This window comes from Carlito syrichta, unplaced genomic scaffold (assembly GCF_000164805.1).
Source record: "Carlito syrichta isolate Samal-C Ts95f unplaced genomic scaffold, Tarsius_syrichta-2.0.1 Scaffold288706, whole genome shotgun sequence".
Classification (NCBI taxonomy): Eukaryota; Metazoa; Chordata; class Mammalia; order Primates; family Tarsiidae; genus Carlito; species Carlito syrichta.
This window is the reverse complement of record NW_007232802.1, coordinates 260,669-281,409: the sequence shown is the minus strand read 5'-3', so window position 1 is coordinate 281,409 and position 20,741 is coordinate 260,669.

Sequence of the window (20,741 nt, the reverse complement as noted above, 5' to 3'; positions counted from 1 at the left end):
AAAGTTAACTCATAGGTTAAAATTCTATATATCTTTATGGCATACCCATTTCAGTTAGGTTTCCAAGATGCGACCTAACCTATTATAGAAGAACTACTACACTTGCACGACCATACTCTAACAATTGTTTTCTTTATTTTCTTTTTGTCTTTTTTTTTTTTTTTGAGTTGGAGTCTCATTCTGTTGCCCAGACTGGAGTGCGGTCACTGCAGCTTTGACTTGCTGGGCTCCAGTGATCCTTCCACCTCAGCCTTCCAAGTAGCTGGAACTACAGGAGCACGCTACCACACCTGGTTAATTTTTTTATTTATTGTAGAGATGCAGTCTCACCAAGTTACCGAGGTGGGTCTCGAACCCCGGGCTCAGGCAATCCACTCACCTCAGCCTCCCAAGGCACAGGATTACAGGCTGAGCCACAGAGCCTGGCTAATTGTTTTCTTAATTATCTCACTGGTCCTCTACATTATTTCCCTTATATTAACAACAAAATTAACACACACGAGCACAATAGACGCCCAAGAAGTAGAACCAAGTCTAACAAGGAATATAAAGGCCAAAGGCAATATCTGGGCTATCCTCAATGTTTTCAAATTGTGGTTTGATTATGTGTGTATGGAGTTACATTATTTATTATGAAATGAAATTTATAAACAAAGAATACATTACTAACAATTATAATGAATTAAAATGGCTAAAAAATCATGAAGTTTGTTTTCTTATAGTTTTTTTTTTTCCTTAACTTTTTTAAATTATTAAGCTATGCGGTACAATTCAGGGTTAGTTACATAAGTGGTCATCGTACAGGTAAAGTTTGGACCTTTCTTTGATCACTACTTCGCCTGGCTTGAGATCGGGTCAGCTTATTGATGTTATGTGACACCTCTCCCTCCGGTAGCACTGCCAATCCCGTTCTTTTAGTATTATGATAAATGTTCAGGGTCCGCTTATGAATGAGTACATGTGATACTCAGATCTTTGTTTCTGTGATAGATCACCGAATATTATAGACTTAGACTCTAAATTCATCCAAGTTGCTGCAAAGTTCATACTTTTGTCCTTCTTTATGGGCTGCATAATATTTCATCATATATTTCATCAATTTGTGTTTTTATCCAGTCCACTTTTGATGGGCAGCATAGTTGGTTCCATGTCTTTGCTATTGTCAATAATGCTGCAATAAACATGCATATGCCTTTATCTTTTTTATAGAGTGATTTGAGTACCTCCAGTTATATTCCTAGAAGAGAGATTTCTGGGTCTTATGGAAGGTTGAGTTTTAGATCTTGTAGGAATTGCCCCCACTGTTTTTCACAGAGGTTCTGCTAGTTTACACTCCTACCAACAATGTAGAATTGTTCCCTTTTCCATGCATCCTCTCCAGTATCTGTTGTTTTTTTTTTTTAGTTACTGATGATGGTCATCCTGAATGAAGTTAGGTGGCATTTCAGTGTGGTTTTAATTTTCATTTCTTTGATTATTAGTGAGGATGAGCATTTTTTAATGTATCTGTTGGCTGCTTGGATGCCTTCTTCTAAGTGTCTATTCATATTTTTGACCACTTTTTGATAGTGTTGTTTGTTTTTTTTTTCTTTTCAGCACATTTGAGTTCCTTGTAGATCCTAGATGACAGGCCTTTGTAAGATATACAGTTGGCAAATATTTTTTCCCATTCTGTGGACTGTCGCCCTGCTCTCTTGATGGTTTCTTTTGGTTTGCAGAAGCTTTTCAGTTTGATAAGGTCCTACTCTTCTATCTTATCTCTTATGGCATGGGCTTCTGAGGTTTGGATTAGGAATTGGTTGCCTATTCCCATTTCCATAAGAGCATCTCCTGCATTTTATAGGGTTCTTATAGTCTGAGGTTTTACATTGTTATTTGATCCACTTAGAGATCTATTTAGAGTTTTTGTGTATGGTGATATGTAGGAGTTCTGTTTCAATCTTCTGAATGTGGTCAGCCAGTTTTCCCAGCACCAATTACTGAATAGGCTCTGTTCTCCCAGGCAGTTTGTGGAGGTTTTGTCAAAGATGAGTTGATTGAGAAATTGAGGTTTTGCTTCTGGAATCTCTATTCTATTAAATTGGTTTATATGCCTGTTTTTGTACCAATACCAGGCTGTTTTTATTATTGCAACAATATAATAAAGCCTGGAAGTGTGATACCTCTCATTTCATTTCTTTTCCTAAGGATTATTTTGATTATTTGTGGTCATTATGTTTCCATATGAATCTCTGTATTATTGTTTCCATTTCTGAGAATAATAATGTTGGCAATTTAATGGTTATTGCAATAAATCTATAGATTGTCTTTGGTAGGATGGACATCCTAACAATGTTAATTCTTCCAAGTCATGAGCATGGAATATTTTTCCATTTGTTTGTGTCATCTTGGATTTCTTTGTGCAGTGTTTTATAGTTTTCATTGTAAAGGTCTTTCACTTATCTTGTTAAGAAGATGCCATGCCTGGCTCGGTGGCTCAGCCTGTAATCCCGCACCTTTGGGAGGCTGAGATGAGGGGATTGCCTGAACCAGCGAATTCGAGACCCATCCTGGGCAGTGAGATCTCATCTCTACAATAAATCAAAAAATCAGCAGGGTGTGGTAGCGCATGCCTGTAATTCCAGCTACTTGGAAGGCTAAGGCAGAAGGATCACTGGAGCCCAGCAGGTCAAGGCTGTGGTGGTCGGGAGTGGCCACTGCACTCCAGTCTGGGCAACAGAGTGAGACTGCAACTCAAAAAAAAAAAAGAAGATGCCAAAGTATTTCATCTTTTTTTTTTTTGCTATTGTTAATGGGATTGTGCTTTTTATTTGCTTCTTTTTTTGGTTTGTAGTTGTCATAAGAATGCGACTGTCTTTTGAACACTAATTTTGTACCCTGAGACTTTGCCAAAGTCCTTTATCAGTGAAAAGATGTTTTTGACAGAATCTTTTGGATTTTCAAGGTATAGAATTTACCATCAGCAAAGAGATAACATAAGTTCCTCTTTTCTTACTTGGATACCCCTGATTTCCTCCTCTTCTCTGCTCTAGCTAGGACTTCCAACATTGATGAACAGAAAAGGTGAGAGTGGACAGCCTTGTCTTGTTCTGGTTTTCTGGGGAAATTCTTCCATTTTCTGTCCGTTTAGCAATATGCTGGCTGAGGGTTTATCATAGATGGCTGTTACTATTTTGTGGTATGTTTCCTCTATGACTAGATGTTCAAGAGTTTTTATCAAGAAGCCATGTTGGATTTTATCAAAACCTTTTTCTGCGTCTAGTGATTTAATCATGTGGTAGTGTTAGAGCCAATATCTTTTCTTAGCTTTTTTAGTATCTACTTTATGAAAGCTGATGATCCTCTGTTGGGTGCATATGCGTTTAGGATGGCTATTCCTTGTTGATGGATTGAACTTTTTATCATTATGTTGTTTCCTTTAATATCTTTTAAAATTTTCAGTAGCTTAAAGGATTTTTTATCCGATATTAAATTTACAACTCCTGCCATCTTTTGTGTTCTGTTTACCCGAAAATTTGGTTTTCTGTCTTCTAACTTTGATTCTGTATCATTTGTAGCGATATCTGTTTCCTGTAGGCAGCCTATTCTAAGGTTGTGTTCTTTTTCTTTTTTTCTTTTTTAAATCCAATTTGCCATTTTATGTCTTTTCAGTGGTGCATTTCTTCCATTTATGTTCAGGCTGATTATTGAGATGTGAGAGTTTATCCCTGTCATCAAGCTCATAAAGTTATTTGTTGTTTTCATTTGTTTGTTTATTTAATTGTTTGTTAGTTTTCTTTTGATTTGGGGGTTGCTTTCAATTTTGCAGCTGTGTTGATTCTGTTTTCCTGGATTCTTGGAAAGGACATCGTTGATTTTTTTTTTCTTCCTTGTTTAATGCCTTCTTAAGCATCTCTGTGGAGCATAAACTCATAGAGATTGAATGTTTGGAGAGGATTTTAATTCTCTATCACTGATGATATTTAGCTTTGCTGGGTAGGAAATTCTTGGCTGGAATTGCTTATCTTTGAGAACTTTGAAGATTGGGTTCTAGTCTCTTCTATCTAATGGCGTTTCTATAGATAAATCTGCTGCTATTCTAATTGTTCTTCCCTGGTAGCCAACCTACTTTGTGTAAGTGAATTACTCTGTGTCTAGTAGTTGGTCTTCTCATTTGGTGCCTTGTAAGGGTTACCTAAATCTCCTGTATTTGAATGACCACCTCTCTGATGAGATGCAGGAAGTTTTCTTGGATAACCTTATGGAATGTTTGTTCTAGGGTGCTCTCATTCTCCTTTTCTGCTTTAGGGACACCAATCTGGTATACGTTCCAACTGTTAATATAATTGCACATCTCTTGAAGGCTTTGTTCTGTCTTTTTAAACTTCCTTTCCTTTTTTTCAACAGATTGGGTTATTTCTGTATTTTGGTCTTTGAGCTCTGGTATTCTTTTTTCTGCTTTGCTAATTCTGCTTTCCATACTTGCCAGTTTGCTATTAATTTTATATTACTGTATTCTTTACTGCCATCATTTAGTTATCAACTCCTTCATTCTTTCCTCTTGTCTCTTCTCATTTCTATTCATTCTCGCTATCAATCTCTTGATATCTGGGTTTGTGATTTAAGGCCAGTCATTCTGGAGGCTCTTCACTGTTTGAATAAGTATTCTCAGGTGCTGTCTTTCCAGGGGTCTAAGGAGTACTTTTATTCTTTCATTGATTTTTCTTTATTTGTGATGAATTTCCCCCTTTTCTTTTCTTTCTCCCTCTTTCATTCTGTTGTTCAGTGAGAGGGGAGATAGCTTTCACTTCTGTTTACTCAATCCCCTATTCTTCCTTAGGTAGAGTTTCTGGATTTGTTTAATTTTGAAGCCAGGCTGGGAGTGGGGGAGTGTGTTGTCTTTTTGTAGTTCTGAGATTTGATTAAGGTGTAATGGGGGGAGCTATGGTTCAGAAGCAACCTGCAGATCATAGTATCTGCTGACTGCTGATTGGGGTGTGGGCCCTCTGGAACCCACTTCCCACCACCTTACAATATGTCCATGTGGGACCTTACAATATGTCCATGTGGGATCATATGTATAACCCCTGAGACCAAAATGAGATAAGAGAAAGGAAAAGAACAGAGAAAGAAGGGAGAAGAAAGAAAAATGAAGAGAAAGGAGAAGAAGGAAAACAAATAGGCAAGTAAAGTCACATAAATAATTTTTTAAAATGGAGATATGCTTACCCTCAAAAATACCTATACACTAAAAAAAAAGAGGAAGCAAAAGGGGCAAATCAAGTCAGAAGACACATGCAGAAAGATATGTATAGAGTGGGCAAAAAAAATAAAATAAATTAAAATAATGAAAGTAAATTTAAAAGGGGGGGAAATGAGCTCTCTCTCTCTCTCTCTCTCTCATGTCTCTTTCTGGAAGAACAGGTTTCTTTCTTTTTTTTCTGGCACATCCCAAGTACCACTGATTTTTGGATCACTCATAGGGAGCAGGTTCAGAAGGTTCTCCCCTCTGTTTTCAATGCCAGCTGATCAGGCTGCTCTCAATTTAGGTCAGATTTCCCTCCCCCACGGATGGCTGAGGGAAGAGGGGTGAATCAGATCAGGATTCCCCCCACCTTGTCTGCTGCTAGCTCTCCTACTCCAATTGCATTTGGTTTATTGTGTTTGGTTTATTGTGAGGGTGGGACATCTGTCTCTCCAATACCATGCATTTGGGGTATCATCTCTGGGCAAATGATGGTGAATTTCAGAGGGATGCAGAGATTGCCCCTCAGTCTCAGGATGCAGGCTGCTCAGAATTGGGCAAGCTAAGGCATGTCTCTGCCCAGTTCCAAGACAGAGAAAATGGCATTGGTCCATGTTTTCTCCTTCAGTGAAGCTCAGCTCCAGATTTCCTTCCTGTGCTTTCTCCATGGTCCCTGATGCCAGTGCCTGGCTTGTTGCCACAGGTGGTGGTGGGGGCCAGGTGCTAGGTGTCAAGAGACAGCTGATCTCTGCTGTCATTTCCTGAGAAATACCCTGGGAATGGTAGATTTTTCTGCATGTGGTGAGAAACGAATTCAGAGCAGTGGTAAATTGCAACTGCTTCTGTAGTGGGTACCTAGATACTTGATCCTATGTCTCCCTTCAGTTGATCATTCACCCACCCACTTGCACACTCAAATGGATACAAATTAGTCTTTATGTACATTCAGTCATGCAGAGACTCACACAATTGGTTCTGTTGCCCTCTTGTGCTTTCTCTCATAAAGATATTTCTAATCTGTAAAATAATCTACTAGAAAGGTTACCATTGTGACCTCTTTATTCTACAATTTATGAAATTATAGACGTTCAGAAATATTGAGTATCTTGTACAAAGTCATACATCTAATAATTAGCAGAGCTAGTTCTAAAATTATAATATATCTCAGGTCAAAGTCAGTGTCTTTGAATCTACAATATGCTACTATCTTATCTTACTGGTAAGATTTATGCCATAAATATATTATTTCTTAGTTGCTAGACAACAATTTACCATTGTGTTGCCTTGTGTCTTTCCTTTTTCTTTTGGTAATAGTAGAAGTTGAAAGACTGATTATAGAAGATAAGATAAAAATAATTTTTATTCATATAAATGAATATAGACTTATTCTATAAACTAGAAAATACAAAATAGTAAAGTAATAAGAGTTTTCTAATTCATTCTCTGTCTCATCCTGGCATCTTTATTCTTCTCTGCTTCTCTTTTCCTATCAACTTTTCAGGGTCTATTTATTTTTTAAATATGGAGTACAACTCAGGGTCAGGTGTACAAATGGTCATTATGCAGTCACCCTTGTTGATGAAGTATGTCCCCTGTCCCTTGGCAGTTTCTCACTACAGCCAACTTCTTTCTTATAGTCTTATGATAATTGTTCAAGGTCTGCTTATGAGAGAATTGCATGTTGCTTTGGGATTTTCATTGTTTTAAATACATTTTATAGTAGTCTCATCCTTCACAGCACCAGTTTACCAATGTTTTTCAGAGTTAAAATTGTCTAATAATGATAAATAAAAATTAAATACATATATGTGACAAAGACCATGTACATAGAATATCTAAAATCTCTTACACTCCACTGAACATAAAATGGGAAAAAAATCTACAAAAGAGTTAAGCATAAGTGTTTATTTTATAGCAACTTTATTCATTATAGCACAAAACCGAAAACTATTTAAATGCCTACTACATGGTGACAGGATAAGGATACAATGCAACTAAGCAATAGAAATGAATAAAAGGATAAAAGGATACAATGCAATTAAGCAATAGAAATGAATAAAATATACTGACACATACAACAACATAGATGAATTTCAAAAACATTTTGTTCAAAGAAGGCTGCTACAAATCAATATCCATTGTATTATTCTATTGCATAAATATCTAGGATCAACAAAAATGATTTATATTGAGAAAAAATTTACTAGTAGTTAACTGAGTTGTGTGTGATGGAAACACATTAAGTACCCAAAATCATTTTCATATATGCTTAAAATACATGTAATTTATTTTCTATGTTATGCCTCAAAGTTTAATTTTTTAAAACGTGGAAAATTGAACTTTGCTACTACAATTTTGCTACTACAAAGGATAAAATAAATCATAGTTTTGCTACTACAAAGGATAAAATAAAGAGTAAAAATACAACACAAAGAATGGCAGAAATATTTGCAATCACGTGTCTAATAAGAAATTTGTACTTATAGTATACAAAGAATGGTTACAATTCGATAATAAAAAGACAAATAACCCAATTATAAGATGAGCAAAGACTCAAAGTGGACAGTTCTCCAAATAAGACATACAAATAGCTAATAAGAAAATGAAAAACAGCTCTATATAATTAGTAATCAAAGAAATGCAAACCCAAACCACCATGAGATAACAATTCACATCCACTAGAATAGTTAAAATAAAAAAGACATTATAAAAAGTGTTGGTGAAGAAGTGAATGTGTTTAAATCTTCATACACTGATGAATAGAATGTAAAGTTGTGCCTCTCATTTTTTAAAAAAGTTTGCCATTTCCTTATAAGTTTCATTTAGGGATACCATAATGTTCCACTCTTAAGTATACAATCAAGGGAATTAAAAACATGTTAAAATAGTGTCCTTTATAAGAATGTTCATAGTTGTATTATTCACAATATCCAAAGAGTGAAAACAATCAAAATTTCTATTACCTGATGTCTGGATAAGCAAAATGTGGTATAGCCAAATTATGGAATTTTATCTATCCATGAAAAGTAACTGCATATTGACATATGCTACAAAAAGTTTTGAAAACATTATGCTAAGTGGAAAAAAGCTAGTCACAAAAAACACAAATATTTTTTGGTTCCAGTTATACAAAATGTCCAAAATAAGCAAATGTATACAGACAGAAAGATTAGTAATTTCTTAGGGCTGAGGGAATTGAAAGAATGGGGAGTGACTGCTAAATGGGTAGGAGATTTTTTTTAGAGGGGATGGTGATGAAAATGTTTTAAAATTTATAGCAGTGATGGTTGTACAACTTTGCATATATACTAAAACCTATTGAACTATACACTTAAAATTGGTGCATTGCATGGCATGCATATTATATCTCAGTAAACTGTTTATATAAATACGTTGAAGAAAATGCATAAGAATGAAATAAACACTTTACAAGAGATGTGCTCAAGAAGGTTAGGCATATGAGAAGGTATAAACCATCATTAATATTCAGACAATTATAATTTAAACCACTATATAAATATAATGCTACTTCACAGATCATCAGAATGAATGAAAAATGACTGAAAATGCCAAATGTCAATATGAACATGGAGGAAACTGTATCCTCATATGTAGCTGGGGTTGGTGGTAATTGTATAATCCATTTGGGAAAATGTCATTTTTTTTCTAAAGTTAATATTAACTAACTCTATAATCCAGGATTTCAACTTCTAGGCATTTTATCAAAATAAATGAAAATGTGTTCACCAAAACTAATAGCCACAACTGAAACAATCAATATGTCCGTCAAAAGAATAGGTGAAAAAAATATGATCCATTCATTCAAATTATACTTAGAAAAAAAATAAATAGAAGAAAAATCACTGATGCATATTCACCTTTTTAGTAAAAGAAAAGCTAATGCATAGAACTAGAAATCACAATAGTGCTGCTTGAAGTGGAAATCTGGAGACTGAATGCATGGAGCCCAAAAAAGTACTTTATGGGGAACAAAATTGTATATCTTGATTAGAGTAATGGTTACCCAAGTGCGAATTGTTTGTCAAAACACATGCAGCTGCATGTTTAAGGTATATACCTTTTATTGTGTGCAAGTATATCTTAATAAAGGTAATTTTAAAAATTACTATAAGTTTCTGCCACGTAATAGTTAAGTAGTGTTAACTTCTGACACTAACCAAAATATAGTTTTATTGCTTTATTCACACAAATGCATCATTGAATTCATTCAGTTTTCAGCAATCTGGGACTGAGGTACAAATTATGACTACGGAATAGTATGTGGGAGTGGAATACATGTCAGAATTTAAGAGCAACCTCTGAATAATTACTTCAAAAATTTCTTTTTACAGAAGACAACAATGTAATCTTTTTAAAAGTGTATTTAGAGCTTTAAAAGCCTCCAAAGAATGGAAATTCACCGTGGGAGTCCTATGATGACTACAATAGGAACATATTTTCCTTAACTATTTTAAAAACGTGAGAGCAGCCCAATACCTTAACCACAGTCCTATCACATACACTTAGAAATAAAATTTGATGCATGTCATTTGGCTGCAGAGAAAAATATATGAAATCAGACTAACCTGAAATTCCTCGTATGCATTGTCATCACAGAGATGAAATTCTGTTTTATGACATTGACTATTCTAGTGAAAATAATCTGTAAAAACTGAATAAAACAGGCAAAAGATCGTCATTCAAAAACACTTATTAGGTGCACGATGTGTGCAGAAGAGAACACTGCAAAATATTTAATACTCACAAATGTACAAAAATTATACATCAATTCAAGCATTCATGCAATGCATATTTATGAAGAATTTCCATGATACCAGGCTAGGCTGGAACTATAAAAGTGAATTAAACAGGCATTGTCTTGAACTCATGAGCTTTAAAGCCAATGTATCTTCAATTCAAAGCCATTTTAATGATAATTTATAAATCTCTTCTTATTTTCTTGCGGTTGTTTCCACTACTGTAATTCTGAATAAGGCAATAAAATCATTTTAATAACTGAAATTTAATTGAATTGTTTCTCTCTTCCCCTTTCTCTACTCTTATGTTTTTATTTTTTTAATTCCCTCATTAGTGGCAGTTTCCACAAATACCTGGAAACTAACTTCAGCTGCTCTGTGAAACCTGAAAAATGTTTTTACCTTATATTTAATTAAAATTGTATCACCAGAGTTCAGCTCTATAGAAAAAAAAAATTGGCTAGCAAAAATTTAGCAGAAGGGATTTTAAATTTTTAAAGTAAATTTGGTATTCCTCTCTACAAGTTAATAGCTTGGGTAATAACATAATATGGGGTCCAATATTTCTAAATTATTAAATAATAGACTATTACAAATGAAACAAATTAATCTGCTTAAAAAATGATAACAATCTAGGTGTAGTTGCCAGGGATAGGAAATGCAATCTACACTGTTTACAGTTACCTAGAGGTATGCAACATTAAGATAGCTTGTCAAGTTAACTGAACAATTTATTTCAACCTATGATTTGAGACCCATTAATAGGTCATTATATAAACAGCTTGTCTTGATCAGTATTTAAAAATATGAAGCATGCATAAACTAGAATAGAAATATCAAGGTGTATCACACATAGTAAAGGTAAACATTGTTTCATGAAACTTTTACTTTGATTACCCATATACCTATGGGAGTTGCATATTTTGATTTGGCTAAATAAAAGTACTTTGTATCTTAAATGTAAAAAGAAAAATCATAAAAAAGAAGTAGCTATAGTTTTTGTCATAGTCATTATGAAGTTTTCTTATATTTATCCATAACATGAATTAGTACATAAATATATGTAAAAATACATTTTTGCATGTATGAATTTTAACTTTTTGTCATTTCTTGGTTCCAATGAGAGCACTCTTTAGAACAGATTAATAAAATCTACTAGTAACCCAAAATCTCTATTTCCTGTCCATGACAATTTCTTCTCCACTGCATCAGTATTAGAACTGATTATTGGAAGAAAAATTGCTTGTCATATCTTTTTCCTCTTTTCTCTTCTTAAGACCAGACTCTAGTGGTGATACTTAAAAGGAGGAAACAAGCTCAAGTAACCTATGACCTGTACAATTGTCTTGTATAATGGAGAGGTGATTGCATTTTGAAAGCCAATTACATGTATTCATTTATGTCAATAATTTATTTAGTGTCAAAATTGGAATGGAATGTGGATTTAAAGCTGGTGATTACTTGATTTTATTTTTATTGTTGTGTTGATTACGGAATAAATAGTTTGTTAAAGAGTTACAAAAGAACTAGTAATATCCACAAGAAATGCCACTATTTCCCAGAGTAATAAAAGAAACATAAATCCATTAACATCTTTAGCAGAGACACTACAATCTCAACAGTTTTCCATTTAATCTAGTAATGATGATAGGAAGACAGCCTGGTAAGTTAAATAAATAATACTCAGAAACCACTTACTGTGTTTACATGGTAATGTTTTTGAGAGCTGACAAGGCTTCTAAAAGTGCGTTCTAAGACAGGGATCCACAACTTTTGGGCCATGGACTGGTCTATGGCCCATTAGAAACTGGGCCACACAGCAGAAGGTGAGCGGCAGGCAAGCGAGTAAAGCTTCATCTGTATTTACAGTCACTCCCCATCACTCTCATTACTGCCTGAGCTCTACTCCTGGAGCAGCTCAGCAGCAGCAGCAGCATTAAATTCTCATAGGAGTGCAAACTCTGTTGTGTACTGCACATGTGAAGGATCTAGTTTGCATGCTTTTTTATGATAAGAATCTAGTGCCTCATGATCTGAAGTGAAGCTGGGACACTGATGTTAGCACTGGGGAGCAGCTACAAATACAGATTGACATTAGCAGTGAGGTTTGACTGCACAGAGACCATAATAAATCAATTGCTTGCAGACTCATATCAAAATCCTATAAGTGAGTGGCAAGCAAGTTGATGTACTTCGGTTGTATAGCTACATCTAGTGGCAGGCTTTAAGTCAGAATCTGACACTTATTTTAGTCCATACATGGCCCACTCATTATTCTATTTATCACTTCCTTCCATGCCTCTTTTTTATAGTGAGATGTAAAACTATTTCATTATATATTACAATGTAACAATAATAAAAATAAACCACACAATACATGTTACATGCTTGAATCATCCCTCAACCACTAGCCCCCTCCTTCCACGCCTGGGCCATGGAAAAATTGTCTTCCACAAAACCAGTCCCTGATGCCAAAAATGTTGGCGACCACTCTTCTAACGTTATCCTGTACCAATAATTGTGCACTGCAGTGACACATTACATTTAAAAGTCACTTATTCAGCACATATGGAATCATTTTAGGATCCTTCTTTGTATGTTAGTGTTTCCCACCTCCATTCAGGGATAGCTCCATGCTCTAGACATTTAACTCATTATCTCTGCAACAGAACAGACTCTTATTGTGTTTGTATAAATAAAAACAGCATAAATTAACATACAAAATTTGTTATTGAACAGTTTTATTTGAGTGCTGCATTTCTTCTTAGCAACTTTTTTCTTTTTTTTAAGTTGACATAAATATACATATATTTATTGTATACAACATAATATTTTAAAATATGTATACACTGTGAATTTAGCAAAATCAAAGTAATTAACATATGCATTACCCCACATGCTTATTTTTTGTGGTAAGGTCTTAAAAACTATTATACATTAAGTATACATTTGTTAATACATTGTTAACTATACTCAACATGCTGTTCAATAGTTCTCTAGAACTTTGTTCTTTAACTAAAATTGTAGATCCTTTGACCAACATCTGTTCAATTCTCCCCTTCCCATAATTACTGCCTTAAATAAATAAAACAACCACTAAATACATTCTGTGGATAGTATAAATTGCAAGGTTTAATGGGTCACAAATACATTTTGGCATTACTCAGAAGCTACCACATAATCTGTCCCGTCTACAGGTAAAAACGATTGTGATTACAATATTTTTTTATGCCCATACCAAACAAATCATAGTCTTACTAAATTACTAACATAACTTTATGCCTTGGAACCATGTTACATTTTCAGTCTTTTTCTTCTTTTTTTTTTTATGGCAACATAACAATTCATTGTGTGGACAACAAATGTTAATACTTTATAAACAATTCTGTTCATTAAAACAAATGAATTTACATAGCCTAAATAATTCTTCAAATTTCACTGTATGCTCACTAGCAAAATCAGATTACAAACATTCAAGCATTTCTGTTCTTCTGATAGTATGTATGTGCAAACAGCTTTCTTCAGTTTTCAAAACGGTCTGATTATGAGAGTAATTATCTGTTTTAATATCTATGAAAATATTTCTTATTTAATCTAATTACAGTTATGGCTTGTAAGTATCGATACTATGAAGATACTTCAAGATATTAATAGTCTGGCCTCATTGTCTCATTAAAATGTAAGTAGTAAGACAAATGATTTCTAAAACTCAATGATTGTCATTATTTCCATGGAATAATTTGTCATCCTGAGCACTCACTTCATGCAGAACTTACAATAGTACTCAAAGTGTGTCACAAAAAACCTCTTCACTTTGATCTTTTAAAGGAGATTACACATCAGTGTTCTTCATCCTCCATGAAAAACATGAGATGACTGCTGGTGACTTTTCATAGCTCTAATCTACCAACAACCGCATTCTTTTACATAGACACTACAAATGAAGGCATAGCATCATGTGAATTGAGTTACATTAATATTGTTTGCTTTTCAAAATATCTTCAAATTCTGTCAATGCACAAGCAAAAGTATACAGGGAATATAATTATGCTTTCCTAAAAACAAAAACCATCTTCTAATGCCATTCAATATGTGATATTTATTTCAACTTGACTTTTCTGTAAATAAGTTTTTATATAAATTGCACCTGTAAAATTTTCAGTCTGAATTCCCTAGTGTCTGGAATGGCATATATTTTGACCAAAGGCCAGCCGACCCATGCTCTTTAAATTTGTAGACTCTCTGGAATGCACTGTCTAATGTCAAATAAAGTTTTTGCTGGTTAATGTCTTTAGACATTTTTCACATTTGTGCATACAAAAGATCTGTGGTTTAAGTAAAAATAATGGTACTCTTTACATCTGTACATTTCTTACCATGTCTCTAGTTTATAACTTGATATATGATTTTCAAGTCATTATAGATACTGAAAATTTAGAGTATAAATTCTCTGATGTTGAGAAAACATGAATAACTGTGAAAAGGTTTACCCCATTCTGCCCATCTATAGGGAATTCCTAAATATAGATGCTCATATGTAAATCAAGTATTGAATGAGGGCTAAAGACTATCACATTCCTCTCATTTATGTAGTTTCATCTCAGTATGGATTCTCACCAAATCCAGCAACTTGTACATGAGAGCAAAAGGCTTACCATATTTTTCACATTTGTAGACATTCTCTCCAGTATGGATGATCATTTGTCCAGTAAATACATTGTGAGAGTGAAGGACTTTGCCATATTCTTCACATATTTAGGGTTTCTCTCCAGTATGGATGGTCTTGTGTTCTGTAATACTTTATAAGAGCGAAAAACTGTGCCACATTCTTCACATTTGCAGAGTTTTTCTCCAGTATGGTTTCTCATATGTATAGCAAATCGTTTGAGAGCAAAAGGCTTTGCCATATTTGTCACATTTGTAGGGTTCTCTCCAGTATGGATTAGCTTATGTCCAGCAAATACTTTAAAAGTGCAAAAAGGTTTGCCATAATTTTCACAATTGTAGGTTTTCTCAACAGCATGCATCTTGACATGTCAAGTAAGTAGAGAATGAGAGTGAAAGACTTTTCCACATATTCACATTTGTAGGGTTTCTCTCCAGTATGGATGGACAAATGTGCAGCAAATCCATTGTGAGTGAAAGGCTTTGCCACATTCTTTACAGTTGTAGTGTTTTCCCCCAGTATCAGCAAATCCTTTATGAGAAGGAAAGGCTTTGTCATGCTCCACTTTTGTAGGGCTTCTCAACAGTATGGATCTTGACATATTGAGCAAGTAGTGAATGAGTGTGAAAGGTTTTTCCACATATTTCAAAATTTGGGTTTCTCTCCAGTATGGATTGTCTTATGTCCAACAAATTCTCCTCGAGAGTGAAAGGCTTTGCCACATTATTCACATTTGTAGGGTGTCTCCACAGTATAAATGGTCTTATGTCCAGCAAATCCTTTATGAGAGAGAAATGCTTTGCCACACTCTTCACATTTGTAGGGTTTCTCAACAGTATGGATCTTGACATGTCGAGCAAGTAGTGAATGAGAGTGAAAGGTTTTTCCACATATTTCACATATGTAGGGTTTCTCTCCAGTATGGATTGTCTTATGTCCAGCAAGTCCTCCTTGAGATTGAAAGGCTTTGCCACATTCTTCACATTTGTAGGGTTTCTCTCCAGTATGGATTCTCTGATGTTGAATACAACTTGAATGCCTACGAAAGGCTTTGCAACATTCTTCACATGTGTAGGGTTTCTCTCCAGTATGGATTGTCTTATGTCCAGCAAATCCTCCTCGAGAGTGAAAGGCTTTGCCACATTCTTCACATTTGTAGGGTTTCTCCCCAGTATGGATGGTCTTATGACTAGCAAATCCTTTATGAGAGCAAAAGGCTTTGCCACGCTTTTCACATTTGTAGGGTTTCTCAACAGTATGGACCTTGACATGTTGAGCAAGTAGTGAATGAGAGTGAAAGGTTTTTCCACATATTTCACATTTGTAGGGTTTCTCTCTAGTATGGCTCACCATATGTCTAGTAAGGTGAGAACGACAGAGAAAGGCTTTGCCACTCTCTTCACATTTGTAGGGTTTCTCTCCAGTATGGATCACCGTATGTCGAGTAAGGTATGAATGAGAGCAAAAAGCTTTGCCACATTCTTCACATTTGTAGGATTTTTCTCCACTATGGATGACCATATGTTGTGCAAGGTCTGAATGAGTGTGAAAAGCTTTGCTAAATTCTTCACATTTGTAGGGTTTCTCTCCAATGTGGTATCTTTGATGCCAAATAAGATTTGAGTACTGATGAAAGGCTTTGTCACATACTTGACATTTGTAGGATTTATGTGCAGTATAAATCTGATGGCGGATAAGATATGAATACCAAGTAAAGGCTTTATCACATTCTTCACATTTATAGAGTTTCTCTCCTGAATTTTCTGATGCTGTGAATAACATGAATAATAGCTAAGGGCTTTGCCACATTTTTCACTTTTGAAGGCTCTCTCTCCCCTATGGATCCTTTCATGTCTATTTAGATAATATGATTTCTTAAATGCTCTCCCATATATATTGTATACATTTCCTCCAGTGTTTTTTTGATGTTGACTACATTTTGAGGACCAGTTAAATGTTTTGCCATATTCATGTTTGAAAGCCATTTCAGAAATATGAATACTCTGGTGAATAACAAATTTGGAATATTGATGAAAGACTTTTCCCTTCTTGTTACATTTGTAATGGTTATCTATCTGCCCTTCACCCTCATGCACAATTTCCCAAGATTTTTTTAAGCATAAGTTCTTAAGGCCAAGTTTTCCATATCTTCCCACTGTCACCTTTGTAAGTGAGTCTTCTATACTCTTCTCTGGCAAAATGACCTCAATGTAATGAGAAGTCACAGCTGGAGGTCTGGCTGATGTGCTGTGTCTCTTCATTTCCCAGGGCTCTTTTCTTTGCTTCAGACAGGTGATCAGGTCTGGCTTAGAGACAGCAAGTCCTGTCATCTCCCATCTTCCAGGTGTCCAGGCGTCCTCCCTACGGACTCCCAGGATGTGCTGGTCACAGGGCAACAGTGGCTGAAGCGAAAACTTGAGGTTCTCTTCAAAATGATCTCAAAGTCCTCTTTAGGTATGAGATTGTAAAGTGCTTGATACTTAAAATATTTGCAATGCAATATTAAAATATTTGCATTGCAATATTAAAATATTGCTTGATATTAAAATATTTGCAGTAATGGAGAGTCAAGCTGGTATTGAATCAACAAGTATTCACATTATATTTCAGCTTTAGAAATAAATAAGAAACTCTTTGGGGGCTTATTAAATAGCTTAGACAACAATATTTTTTATAAACATACACCACAAAATATAATTTTCTCGTGTTTTAAGTTAGAACTTGGAAAGCAATCATTCCTTATAGTTAGACTATTTCTTAGTGACTTACCAGAAATAGATTTGTGGGAAAAATCAAATTATAAATATAGATTAGGACTGAAACACATCCAACTCTGTAATCTCTACAAACTTTCTATTCCATAACATGCTATATTTCATTTTCTACAGGCAAATTGTAAAATGAATTTCAGGAGCTAATGAGGAGGTATATTTTTATCAGTTTAGTGACAGTAAAGAGTGATTTATAATATAATTAACATGTATGACTATGATCATTCTTAATACTAATGCTTCCCTCTGAGTCACTTCCCCTTCTGGGCATAGAGTAGGTATATTGATCCAAACTGCCATGTCTGAAGTGATTTCACTGATTCTTCAAACTCTATGAACCTAGGTGTACAGATGGAAGAGAAACAAAATCATTCTTTCCATTTCCTATCTATTATAGTTAGCCAATAAAAAAATACAGTAAAAAATAGTAAAAACTATAAAATAGCAGTAACCTTTTAGTTCTAAAGCCCAAATAATAAAGCACTCCAAAGTATAAATCACATTGAATTTTTAGCACTTTTGCAACCAAGGTGACTTACGGCATTAGCATAGAGTATAAATACAGTCATTTTTCTTTCTTTAATTCCTCAAGAAATCACCCACACGTAATATCAGAAATTCTAATAACTAGTTTTTAAAGTTTTATTACTTTAAAATTCCCCAAAGTTATCCAATGCTTATGGATTTCAAGTTGGTCAAGTCTTGCCTCCCAAAGTCATGAGAAATAAACTACAGAGTCTCAGCATTCTAACAGTAGTTGCTGTTGCTTTCATAACTACAAAAATGATGTTGCTGCTAAAATAAATATGGCATTTATGGTCAAATGTGTCATTATACACAGATGTGAAAGCATACTCCCTTTAGCACAGACGTAAAAGAGTTTGATTGTGAAGGTGAACAGAATTATAATTTAATTCCCATGACCTGCAAAGCCTCCTGAATTTTGATCATAAGACATGGTGGTTGTTCTGGTGAAGCTTCTGGTCTCAAACACATGTTGTGCAGGAACAAGTTTCTCCCACAAACAACAAGGTCCTAATAGGAGGTCTGGGTAACTAGGGCAAATTTTCTTTTTTTATGGCTGGTTTATATTTGGGCTCTTTAACATCTTTCCTGTCAGCAAATCCAGGCTTTGATTATCTTAATCATTAAAAATGTTCTATAATGTGCTTTTAAAAAATGTATCTGAATATTAATTGAGATTCTCGCAGTTGGTTGTTTCTCCCATTGCAAATTCACTTTTTTGTGTTTAATATATAAACAGTTGGAAGATTCTTTATATATGTGAGTGTGTGTGTGTATGTGTGTGTGTGTGTGTGTGTGTGTGTGTGTGTGTGTGTGTGCCATGTCTGAAGTGATTTCACTGATTTTTGTGTTTATTCAACATCCCTTGAAAGAATGAGTATTGGACAAAACCATAGACTTCATTTTTTGTAAGTTAGTTGATGAGAAAAGTAAGTATTCCTCAACTTTAAAAATTAGTTAATAGTTGCAGTACAACTATACTATTCATCAGAGTTAATAGATTTTTAACCAGTACTTCCTAAATTAAATTTTACTGAGCTTGGTAAAATAGTAAGTATGATCTGAGAAGTGGATTTGTTTCATATACATATTTAGGAAATGTTTGGTTAAATAGACACAACCATGTTTCTTCAATAGAATACTTAATAACAATTTGGTTAAAAATAATTTTGGTATTTTTATGTGCATTGTGAAAGTGCAAGAGTAGCATAAATAAGCTTAACTAGGAAACTACTTATGCAGATAATTCTACTGGATAATAATCCCTGAATAATTTTTAATAAATTTTATCTAAGCCATCAGAACTAGCTTAGAATTTAATATAAATTCTCTCATATAACAGTAATAGATAGGAATATATAAACTTGAAGAATAAGTAAACTTCAAAAAGCAAAATTCTGAAAAAAGATAAAGCCATTTGATAAAGATGTTAATTTGGTGAAACAACACTTTGCATCTCCTTCTCCTTCCTCTGGCCCAATGCAGAGATGATATATGGTACTTATATATTGGAAAGAAGCAGAAAGCACAAACTGAAACTTCAGTGTAAACAGAAGACATACAAAGTGCAAGTTTTCTTTGTGGGCAGGTGACATTATCTCTAATTCTTTGGTAAGACAAGACATCTGGTCTCAGCAAGGTGAATGCACTGACTTTGAGATCTGAAATTTAAGTCTGGCAATTTGGGAGGAAAGCAGTATAGTCCACAGTCTAAACCCAGCAAAAGCTAAATCTCATTCTCTCTGAAGAAAAGCATCTATTTTTCCACTAATTGACTAATACTAATAAAAACTTACAAAACAACAAACATGTGTGAGAGTCAATAGTAACAATAAGCAAGAGATTTAAAGACACCAAAGTGTATATACATAGAAATAGTCAAATCCAAAATATAAATAAATTGGCCTGGGTGAGGTGGCTCAAACCTGTAATCCCAGCACTTTGGGAGAACCAGGTGAGGGGGATTTCCTGAGCCCGTGGGTTTGAGACCAGCCTGGGCAAAATGGTGAGACTTTGTTTCTACAATAAAATAAAAACCTAGGCGAGCGTGGTAGCGTGCACCTGTAGTTGCGGCTACTTGGAAGACTGAGGCAGAAGGATCGCTGGAGCCCAGCAGGTGGATGCTGGCATGACCGTGAGCATCCCACTGTACTCCAGCCTGGGTGACTGAGTGAAATTTCAACTCCCTCTCTCTCTTTCTCATATATATATATATAAATCTTCATGAAATACTTAAATAAAGCTAAAAGGTAATGAACAGCAAGACACTATACAATTTAAAAAGCATATTTGAAAAAGAACTAAGTTTAAACTTGTAGAAATGTAAAATTAAATTCTCAAAACTAGATAAAAACAACTCACAAAGTGGATTAAGCTAAAGTACAATCATAATTGAAAAGAAAATTTGGAAACAAATGACCGATCTAACAAAATTATCCAGAATAGAACACTGAGTGGCAAATAGATGGAAAACATAAAGGCTTAAAAAATGTGAATAATACAATAAGAGTACTGTTGGTATAATTAAAGTTCCAGAAGGAAACAATAGACAGAATTGATGAGTTATGATAATTGTTAAGAAATATTCTAAGACTTTTACAGATCTGAAAAAACAAATTTTTTTTTCATTAATCAGTATTTTTATTATGGTTTTGTGGGGTACAGTTAAGGGTTAGGTGTACAATGATGTTTCATTCAGGCACCCTGTAGATAAGAAGTGTTTTCCCATCCCCCGACAGATATTTGCTACTGTTAATCCCATCCCCCTCCCCCCCATAGTTTCCCAGTACCATCAGTCA